This window comes from Girardinichthys multiradiatus, chromosome 1, assembly GCF_021462225.1.
Source record: "Girardinichthys multiradiatus isolate DD_20200921_A chromosome 1, DD_fGirMul_XY1, whole genome shotgun sequence".
NCBI lineage: Eukaryota > Metazoa > Chordata > Actinopteri > Cyprinodontiformes > Goodeidae > Girardinichthys > Girardinichthys multiradiatus.
The window spans coordinates 27,579,846-27,590,007 of NC_061794.1; positions in this window are offsets into that span (position 1 = coordinate 27,579,846).

Consider the following 10,162-nt stretch of genomic DNA (forward strand, 5'->3'; position numbering starts at 1 on the left):
CAAAGTACCTGAATTTTTACTCTTTTGGAATTTATGGTTGCTCAAAATAACAGGGTAACTCAGTCTTTAGCCTCAAGCTGCTTTGGGAATTTTACTACTTTGAACGATTAAAATGTCTCTAGACTAATTCTGAGGTCCTTGTTAGAGGAGTCTTTAATCAGGTAGAATTAAACTAAGGGTGTGACGTGGATGCAGATGCAGCCTGAAGCAATGTAAGCTTGGGCGTCAAAAAAAGGTCCACTGTGACCTTAAAGGGCCCCACTTTGAGGACAAATATGAACATCACATTGGCTTCCTATCTTCAGATATGCTCCGAACATCCAGCAAACAAATAAACAAACAAACAACCTACAACAACAACCCCCTAAAATATAATCTTTTGGGGTAGCCTAGTCAAAGTGAGATCCTATGGTACCAGTTTCAACATGCCATTTATGCTCCAAAACCTAACAATTGCAGCTAAATTAAAACACAGTGTGTACCAAAATTCTTTCACAGTGATCAATGTCAGTTATAACAGATACTTGATGACAGTTTTTGCTGCCAAGGTTAGCAAAACCAGTTATTAGTAGTGGTACCAGTAATCACTTTTTCACATAGGGCTAAGTTGATTTGAATAGCTTTTTTCTCTTAATACATGAAATCACAATTTAAAAACAGTTTTCTTTTTACTTTGATAATTTTTATCTGACATTAAAATTTGCTCAATGAATTAGGTGAGTGGAACTTGAACAACAGGTGATTTGTGTTTGAAAAAACACAAATCAGCCATTGTCCTGAGAAAATCTCTAAAGCTAATGAGTGAAAATGATGAGAGCAAGAGATGATATTAGGTTTAACACAATGAGACAGGAGAAGGAGATGAGGTAGGAGATATAAAGGCAAGAAAGAAGGTAAAGCAAGATGGAAGGGGAGTTAGGTCACATTCAGAGCTCTTTTCCTATACAGGTCCTTCTCAAAATATTAGCATATTGTGATAAAGTTCATTATTTTCCATAATGTCATGATGAAAATTTAACATTCATATAGTTTAGATTTATTGCACACTAACTGAAATATTTCAGGTCTTTTATTGTCTTAATACGGATGATTTTGGCATACAGCTCATGAAAACCCAAAATTCCTATCTCACAAAATTAGCATATCATTAAAAGGGTCTCTAAACGAGCTATGAACCTAATCATCTGAATCAACGAGTTAACTCTAAACACCTGCAAAAGATTCCTGAGGCCTTTAAAACTCCCAGCCTGGTTCATCACTCAAAACCCCAATCATGGGTAAGACTGCCGACCTGACTGCTGTCCAGAAGGCCACTATTGACATCCTCAAGCAAGAGGGTAAGACACAGAAAGACATTTCTGAACGAATAGGCTGTTCCCAGAGTGCTGTATCAAGGCACCTCAGTGGGAAGTCTGTGGGAAGGAAAAAGTGTGGCAGAAAACGCTGCACAACGAGAAGAGGTGACCGGACCCTGAGGAACAGAAACAGCGGCAGAAGCGCCTGACCTGGGCTACAGAGAAGCAGCACTGGACTGTTGCTCAGTGGTCCAAAGTACTTTTTTTGGATGAAAGCAAATTCTGCATGTCATTCGGAAATCAAGGTGCCAGAGTCTGGAGGAAGACTGGGGAGAAGGAAATGCCAAAATGCCAGAAGTCCAGTGTCAAGTACCCACAGTCAGTGATGGTCTGGGGTGCCGTGTCAGCTGCTGGTGTTGGTCCACTGTGTTTTATCAAGGGCAGGGTCAATGCAGCTAGCTATCAGGAGATTTTGGAGCACTTCATGCTTCCATCTGCTGAAAAGCTTTATGGAGATGAAGATTTCATTTTTCAGCACAACCTGGCACCTGCTCACAGTGCCAAAACCACTGGTAAATGGTTTACTGACCATGGTATCACTGTGCTCAATTGGCCTGCCAACTCTCCTGACCTGAACCCCATAGAGAATCTGTGGGATATTGTGAAGAGAACGTTGAGAGACTCAAGACCCAACACTCTGGATGAGCTAAAGGCCGCTATCGAAGCATCCTGGGCCTCCATAAGACCTCAGCAGTGCCACAGGCTGATTGCCTCCATGCCACGCCACATTGAAGCAGTCATTTCTGCAAAAGGATTCCCAACCAAGTATTGAGTGCATAACTGTACATGATTATTTGAAGGTTGACGTTTTTTGTATTAAAAACACTTTTCTTTTATTGGTCGGATGAAATATGCTAATTTTGTGAAATAGAAATTTTGGGTTTTCATGAGCTGTATGCCAAAATCATCCGTATTAAGACAATAAAAGACCTAAAATATTTCAGTTAGTGTGCAATGAATCTAAAATATACGAATGTTAAATTTTCATCATGCCATTATGGAAAGTAATTAACTTTATCACAATATGCTAATATTTTGAGAAGGACCTGTAGAGAGATGGAAACCACCTGTGCCCTTATGCCTGACTAACCCTCTTGCAAAATTACCTCCAGATCTCAATGTTCTTTCTCTCTCTTTTTAGAAAGTTTTAACTGTCCTTCTTTCCTGCCACAGACAGTGTACCTGTCTGTTTAAAAATAACGATCTTTTTTTTTTGCTTCCGCCTCTGCCTGCTCAGACGCTTTTCTCCTAAGCTCCCTGCTTGCTTGCATTCTTTTACTCCTAACTTTTTATCTCTTAGCGAAAATTACGGAAATATTGGACTAAAACAACTTCTTACCAGCGACTCCCAAGGATTATTATTATTATTTTTTTAAAGGACTTTGATGTTTTTATAATCGAACTCGGAAGCAGGACAAGTTGACGCCAGCTAATCAGCACAAAATGTCTCCCTTCACCACAGAGGACTTCGACAAACTTTTACAGAAATTGGCTGTTTTGGAGATGAAAATCCACCGACTAGAAGTGAATTTGGAGGTGAATATGGGATAGAGCGATGATTCAACTCTGCCTGTGATCCCAAACAGTGACAGCCAGCTCAACAACTCAGCCGACAATCAGAACACTGAGAATAAACCTACCGGCAGACCCCCTTGGCATGTTTTAGGCGCATACCCAAAAAAATCATGGTGGACGACTCACTGGAAGATCTCAGCAATTAAATAAATTAGAATGGCCAGAACTACAGAGAAATGCCCCCGTTTCCCCTGGGAAAAGGAGACTTCGACAGCGAGCTGCTGTCACAACAACTGATAGGAGTGAGACAGCTGGAAATAATGGAATTCCCCTCCAAAACAGATTTACTCCACTACAGAATGAAAACCAGGAAAATTATCCATCTTCTGAGAACAATAAAAGGTTTGAGAACAACCTTCATTCTAAACAGTTTTCTCTTAAATTGCCAGAGAAAAAGCACCCAACCGGACCAAGAACCCTAATAGTGGGCAACACAGCTGTGGATGGGATTAAAAACTTCTGCAACAAGAAAAACACAGACGTTATGATTGGTACCAGTAATGTGGTCTCTGATATCTCAGAGAATATTCTTGCAATCACAGAAAAGTGCCCGTCTCTAGAAAACCTTGTTATACATTGTGGAGCCGTGGACGATGTGGCTAAGAACAAATCAGAAGGATTGAAGGAGGATTTCACTCGTCTTCTGAATATTGTTGGAGGTCTCAATATCAAGGTGTTTCTCAGCGGACCCTTTGCACCAATTTTCTGTGGAGATGAGATTTTCTCCAGACTTCTGATGATTAATAAGTGGTTGAAAAAAAAACATGCACTTCATCTGTGAATTTAATCGACAACTTTAATATTTTTTGGGAAAAAAGACAACTCTTCAAGCAAGATGGTTTCTGTTTGAACAAGCCCGGAGCCAGACGTCTCACATCTAATCTCTTCTATTCAGTAAATAATCCGCCAGCAGCTTCGACCTTCAGCAGAGAACATGGAGTATCAACAACAATGATAATGCTGCCTCCAACAGCTCCAGCAGAAACAATCGGCCAGTTGGCTGAGAAAGAGAGGTCATCACAAAAGGTCTCCCTGTCGAAATCCACAGTAAAAGTGGACCCCCCAGTTATACCCCCATCCCCCCAAACCCAGACCGACACCCCCGGTAAACCCCCCTCACCCCAGACCCCGACCCAAACCGCACAGAACTCTCCCATCTCCCCACTGAGCCTGCTTTTTGCTTTACTGGATTCTGATAACATGAAAGGAGCTCTTAAAATCGGGACCCAAATGGCTCTGACATCTTCTCCATTCAACACCCCCCGTGGCGGAGGCCCTGCTACTGAATCAACATCTTACAAATGCTGCAGAGCCCCACCACCTCCTAATCTATCTCCTCCTAATCAGGACCTTCAAATCACTTTTCTGTGATGCAGTCTGGGCCCCAGCGGTGACTCTCTCAGAAATGAGCATGTCCAGGAAAAACTTGGGCCCCTAATAGGAGATAGTTGTAAAATCTCTGTGCTTATATGTGACAGAAAGAACAAAGCCAAAAGGATAAGAGACAGTAATAAACAATCAACAAAAGCCATAAACTATCAGGTACAACCAGACACAATATCAACAACTAAGTCATATAAACTGGCTTTATTGAACATTAGATCTCTGTCAGGAAAATCATTTTTAATCAATGACTTCATTACTGACCACGATCTTGATGTTATGTTTTTAACAGAAACATGGTTACATGAATTTAATGAAGCTCCCATTCTGATAGAGGCGACGCCTCCGAACTAAATTTTTCTTTGTGAGAGCAGACAGCAAAGAAAAGGTGGAGGGGTGGCCACTTTGTTTAAAGATTGATTAGAGTGTAAAATGTATTTCTGGGCAAATTTGACTCTTTTGAATATTTGGCTCTCCAGGTAAAGAGCCCGGTCCGAACCATGTTCTTGAATATTTACAGCCCTCCTAAGTCCAAAACAAACTTTATCAGTGATATATGTTGATTATGACTGTTTAATTATTGTGGGAGACTTCAACATTCACATGGACAATCCTGAAGACAGAAGTGCAATAGATCTATGTGACACTCTTAGAAATTTTGGTTTGACTCAACATGTTAAACAGCAAACACACAAACAGGGACATATTTTGGACTTGATCACCTCTAAGGGTCTAAACATTTCCAAGGTGTCTGTAACTGATGTTGCCCTATCTGACCACTTTTCTGTTATTTTTGAAAGCATCATCTGCAATGACTCAGTTTGCCAAAGAGACATGATAAGAAAACGCATCTTTAAGGACGGTGCTGCTGAAACCTTTAACCAGATTTACTCTTCTACCTCCACTTTGCCCTGTAACACTGTAGATGAGCTGGTAGATAACTTTCATTCTAAAATCTCGGAAATCATTGATTCAATTGCTCCAATTAAAGTGAATGTCGTTTCTGAAGAAAATGTCTCCATGGAGAAGTGCTCCACCAGTCAGAAGTGAAAAAAAGGAGTGTCGAAAAGCTGAACACAGGTGGCGAAAGACTAGACTCCAGGTTCACTATATTATCTATAAAGAGAGACTATACAGATATAACCTACAACTGAAAAATCCAAGGGAATCTTTCTTTTCTGAGATCATCAGCAAAAACATTAACAATGTTCGTGCATTATTTGCCATGGTCCACAGGTTAACAAACCCTCCTGTTACTGTAGCATCTGAACTCCACTCTACCAGGGCCTGCAATGAATTTGCTAAATTCTTTACTGAAAAAACCCAAAAGATCAGAGAAGCAGTCAGCACATCCACATCAACTCCAGTACCAATGTTGTCTCCAACTAGAACTGATTTTGACAAAATTTCCCAATTTCACCAAATAAACTGCAAAAACGTAGAAGAAATCGTACAGCAACTAAGCTCTTCTTCCTGCTGTCTCGATGTTTTACCCACAACTTTCCTTAAGAAAGCTTTGCCTGTAATAACATCTGATTTAACACAAATAATAAACATGTCCCTTTTGTCAGGTGTTTTCCCCCAGGCCCTGAAAACAGCAATTATCAAACCTCTATTGAAAAAGAGCAACTTGGACAAGCTGCTACTACAGAACTACAGGCCTCTATCAAACCTCCCCTTCATCAGCTAGGTTATTGAAAAAGCTGTGTTTCAACAGTTAAACAACTTCCTAACAACGACTAACCGCTTCGATGTCTTCCAGTCAGGCTTCCTGCTCACCACAGTACAGAGACTGCTCTTGTCAAGGTGTTCAATGACATCCGTATAAATGCAGACTGTGGAAGAACCACAGTGCTGGTATTATTGGACCTTAGTGCAGCATTCGACACTGTTGATCACTCCATTTTATTAGAGCGCCTGGAAAACTGGGTCGGCCTTTCTGGTACAGCATTCAATTGGTTTAAATCCTACTTGAAGGACAGGGACTTTTTTGTGTCAGTAGGTAACATTACGTCAGAGACCACAAAAATCACATGTGGCGTTCCCCAAGGGTCCATCTTAGGGCCCCTCCTATTCAATATCTACATGCTCCCCCTAACTCAGATTTTAATAAACAACAACGTAAGTTATCATAACTATGCAGACGACACACAGCTATACGTTATGATGTCATCAGGTGACTATGAACCCATTCAAGCGCTGGGTAAATGATTAGAAGAAATCAATGCATGGATGTGCCAAAATTTTCTTCAGCTGAATCAAAACAAAACTGAAGTAATAATCTTTGGACCAAAAGAAGAGCGTTTAAAAGTTAGCACACAGCTTCAGTTAATACAGCTAGAAACCACCAGTCAGGCTCGAAACCTGGGTGTAGTGATGGACTCAGACCTGAACCTTCAGAGGCACATAAAGACAGTAACAAGGTCGGCCTTCTATCACCTAAAGAAAATCTCCAGGATTAAAGGACTAATGTCTCAGCAGGACCTTGAAAAACTAATTCATGCGTTCATCTTTAGTAGAATTGATTACTGCAACGGTGTTTTCACAGGTCTGCCTAAAAAGTCGATCAGACAGCTGCAGTTGATCCAGAATGCTGCTGCCCGCGTCCTCACTAGAAGTAAGAAAGTGGAGCACCTCAGCCCAGTTCTAAAGTCCTTACACTGGCTCCCTGTAGCTCAGAGAATAGAGTTTAAAATACTTCTGTTAGTCTATAAATCACTAAATGGCTTAGCACCAAAATACTTTACAGACTTCTTGTCAGTGTATCAACCACCCAGACCTCTCGGGTCTTCTGGCTTAAATCTACTCTGCATACCCAAAACCAGAACCAAACATGGAGAAGCAGCTTTTAGTTCTTATGCTCCACTAATCTGGAATAAACTGCCAGGAAACTGTAAAAGTACCGAAACCCTAAATTGCTTTAAATCCAGATAAAAACTTATTTGTTTAGAGTGACCTTTGACTGTGCCATCTAGGCATGATTAGTTGCGTTTTCAGTCCAATTTTCCTTTCATTTTCTTGTGCATCATTCTATTCTATTGTCTTTGTTTTATTTAACTTTTTTAAATTACCTCTGTTGTTTGATTTTATCATTTGATTTGTTTTTCTCTCTGTATCTGTGTTTATTTGCTTTGTGATTGTATTGTAATTGTATGTACAGCGCTTTGAGTGTCTCGTTGCTGAAAAGCGCTATATGAATAAACTTACCTTACCTTACCTTACCTTACCTTACCTTACCTTACCTTACCTTGCCTTGCCTTGCCTTGCCTTGCCTTGCCTTGCCTTGCCTTGCCTTGCCTTGCCTTGCCTTGCCTTGCCTTGCCTTTATAAGAGAGTTTGAACTCTACATGTTATATGGATATCAGTGTATGATAAAAATAACAAGAAGTATGGGAGTTAAACAAAACATTTTGACATCTTATTCAAGTTTAAGTCATTCAAAGTCATTGCCAGGACATTGTTCTGTTTAATCTCTGTCTAACCCTTTCGAAATTAGGGGACACACATTTCACAGTATATCACTTTGAGTAATAAATAAAACTATGACAAATTGCTAAGGCATGTTCAGAGAGTGCAGTCACGATATAAAGATGGTGCCTTTACTATGTAAACTACTACAACTGAGGTAGGAGTTCAGCACAGGGCTAAGTTCCTGGGGCTCTAAATGAAGACCAGAAGGTCTCTTGCAGATGTTTTGGTTACAAATTAAAAATGAGTGAAGAAGGCAGATGACAACATGAATAATGTTCTGAGAGCATGGTGCCTGTATGTTTTAAATATGTTACATGAGCAGACAAATGCACGCAAAGCCTTCTTCCTCTGCTTGGGCATGTAATCACATGTTAGCTGTCTGCTGTAGTCTTGTGCATGTGGTGCAATCTCCAGTCTCTATAATTGTACAGTAATTTGGTAAATGCCACACTACTGTCTAAGAAACTGCACATTTGCATTTACCCTGCATTTCATTATCACTTCGTGTAGAGATGAAGTTTCTCTGGTGTTTCTGCACAAATGGATGCGTTACAGCTTGGAATAAAACATGTAAAGCTCCATTCACAGCTTGCCATTATTGGAATTTTAATTTTTGACAAGCTTGACACTTCAAATGCTATTTATTACGATACATGTGACACATTACTAAACTGCTAAGCGCACACAACAGATGTTTTGCATCATGTCAGGCTGAAGCCAGATCCCATTTGTAAGTGGTTGACCGAAGAGCAGTGTCAGACTTCTTCATCGTACTGTCTGTTCTGCTACAAGACAGCAGCTTCCTGTGTTTGTTATTGGATTGGAGCGGGTGCTAGCTGATAAAATAAAAAGTACCAGAACACATAGAAAAAAAATGGCTGAAGAATCCTCTCTCTGAGGAGAATGGTTGTAAGTAACAAACAGATGATTTGACATAAGGTAAAGGGGAATAATTCATGGATAAAACATTGGATTCCAATGTAAAAGTACATTTTTAACAAGATAGTGATATATAGAAAGTTGCGTAACTGTCTGTTTTTATTTCTGTTTGATATTAAATTAGACTAACCATGTCCAGGTTTAAGTGAGTTAGTATCACTAAAATTATTAACATTTTCTAAATGCCAGAATAATGAGATGTTTTTTAGAAAATTTTTTGTTACTGGTCGGATTTGTGCATCACTGAGATCACTATGCCTTTAATCAGTTTGCGAAAGCCCAGATATTGATAGCAACCCTTTGTAAGTTTCATAAAACTTTGGTTAAACGGAGGCATCTGTGGACATGTTTCAGGGCAACACGTCAAACACACTGCTTCCTTGTGACATGAAAAAAACATAAAAAAAATCAGGCAACATATTAGGAACAGCAGTCATCATAAAAATATGTGCAAAAACAGCTTTTAATAAAATCAGAAGTTATCCTCCAAAAACACTGGACACTATGGCGATGAGAGGAGTGGAAAAACTATCTCTGTGATGAACTCTTTTATAACATCGTAACCTTCCAATCAAATAGTTGTTATCTCAACTATCTTCTAAACTTCAATTTAGATCTGAGAGGGTTAGGGTTAGTCTGGGAAGTCATAAACAAATTAGGCTGCTGCTTGGGGACCCTGGGATTCTAGACATCAACACCTCAAATTTATTGTTATATTTATCAAAAATGAGCCTTCTTTGAATGTTTTATGAATAGAAAATGACATAATGTTTTTTTTTTTTCAAAATGTGAAATTTAAATTTCCTTACAATTCAAATTAAATTGACAAAATGCAATCTGGTGAGGGTGCTATACAAATGTTGACAGGCTGTGATTTAGATAATTTGTCGAATGCATGAAGAGATGAAGGCAAAAAAGAAATAAAGAATGAACCAAATATGAATAAATCAAATTAGGTAGTTTTCTAACATATTTTACATTTTGTCACGTTAAAACCTCAAACTCAATCTGACATGTTAGGGAGCACTAGTAATTCTCTGTAGGATTTAGCTCTGAACTTTGACTGAGCCATTGCATTAATATACACATTATTATGCTTTGGGGTAAACCATACAAAATACTCTGGTTACCAGTTACATTACGGGTTTGTGCTAAGCTAATTATCGAACCTTCGCCCCAATCTGCACCTTCTTAAAGGTTTTCTTGTAGGAGTACCATGTATTTAAATCCATCCATCTTTACATTACCACTGAACAGTTTTCCTGTCTATCCCATGATGCTCCCAACACCATGTGACACTGTTGGGGTGGTGTGTTAAGGATAATGTGGAGGGTTAGTTTTGCTCCACAGCAATTTCACATGTTTAGATCTGTTTTCATTTCCTCCCCTTCTTCCACACTGTCTACTGTATTTCTTGGCCTTCGTGATGCCATTTGTTT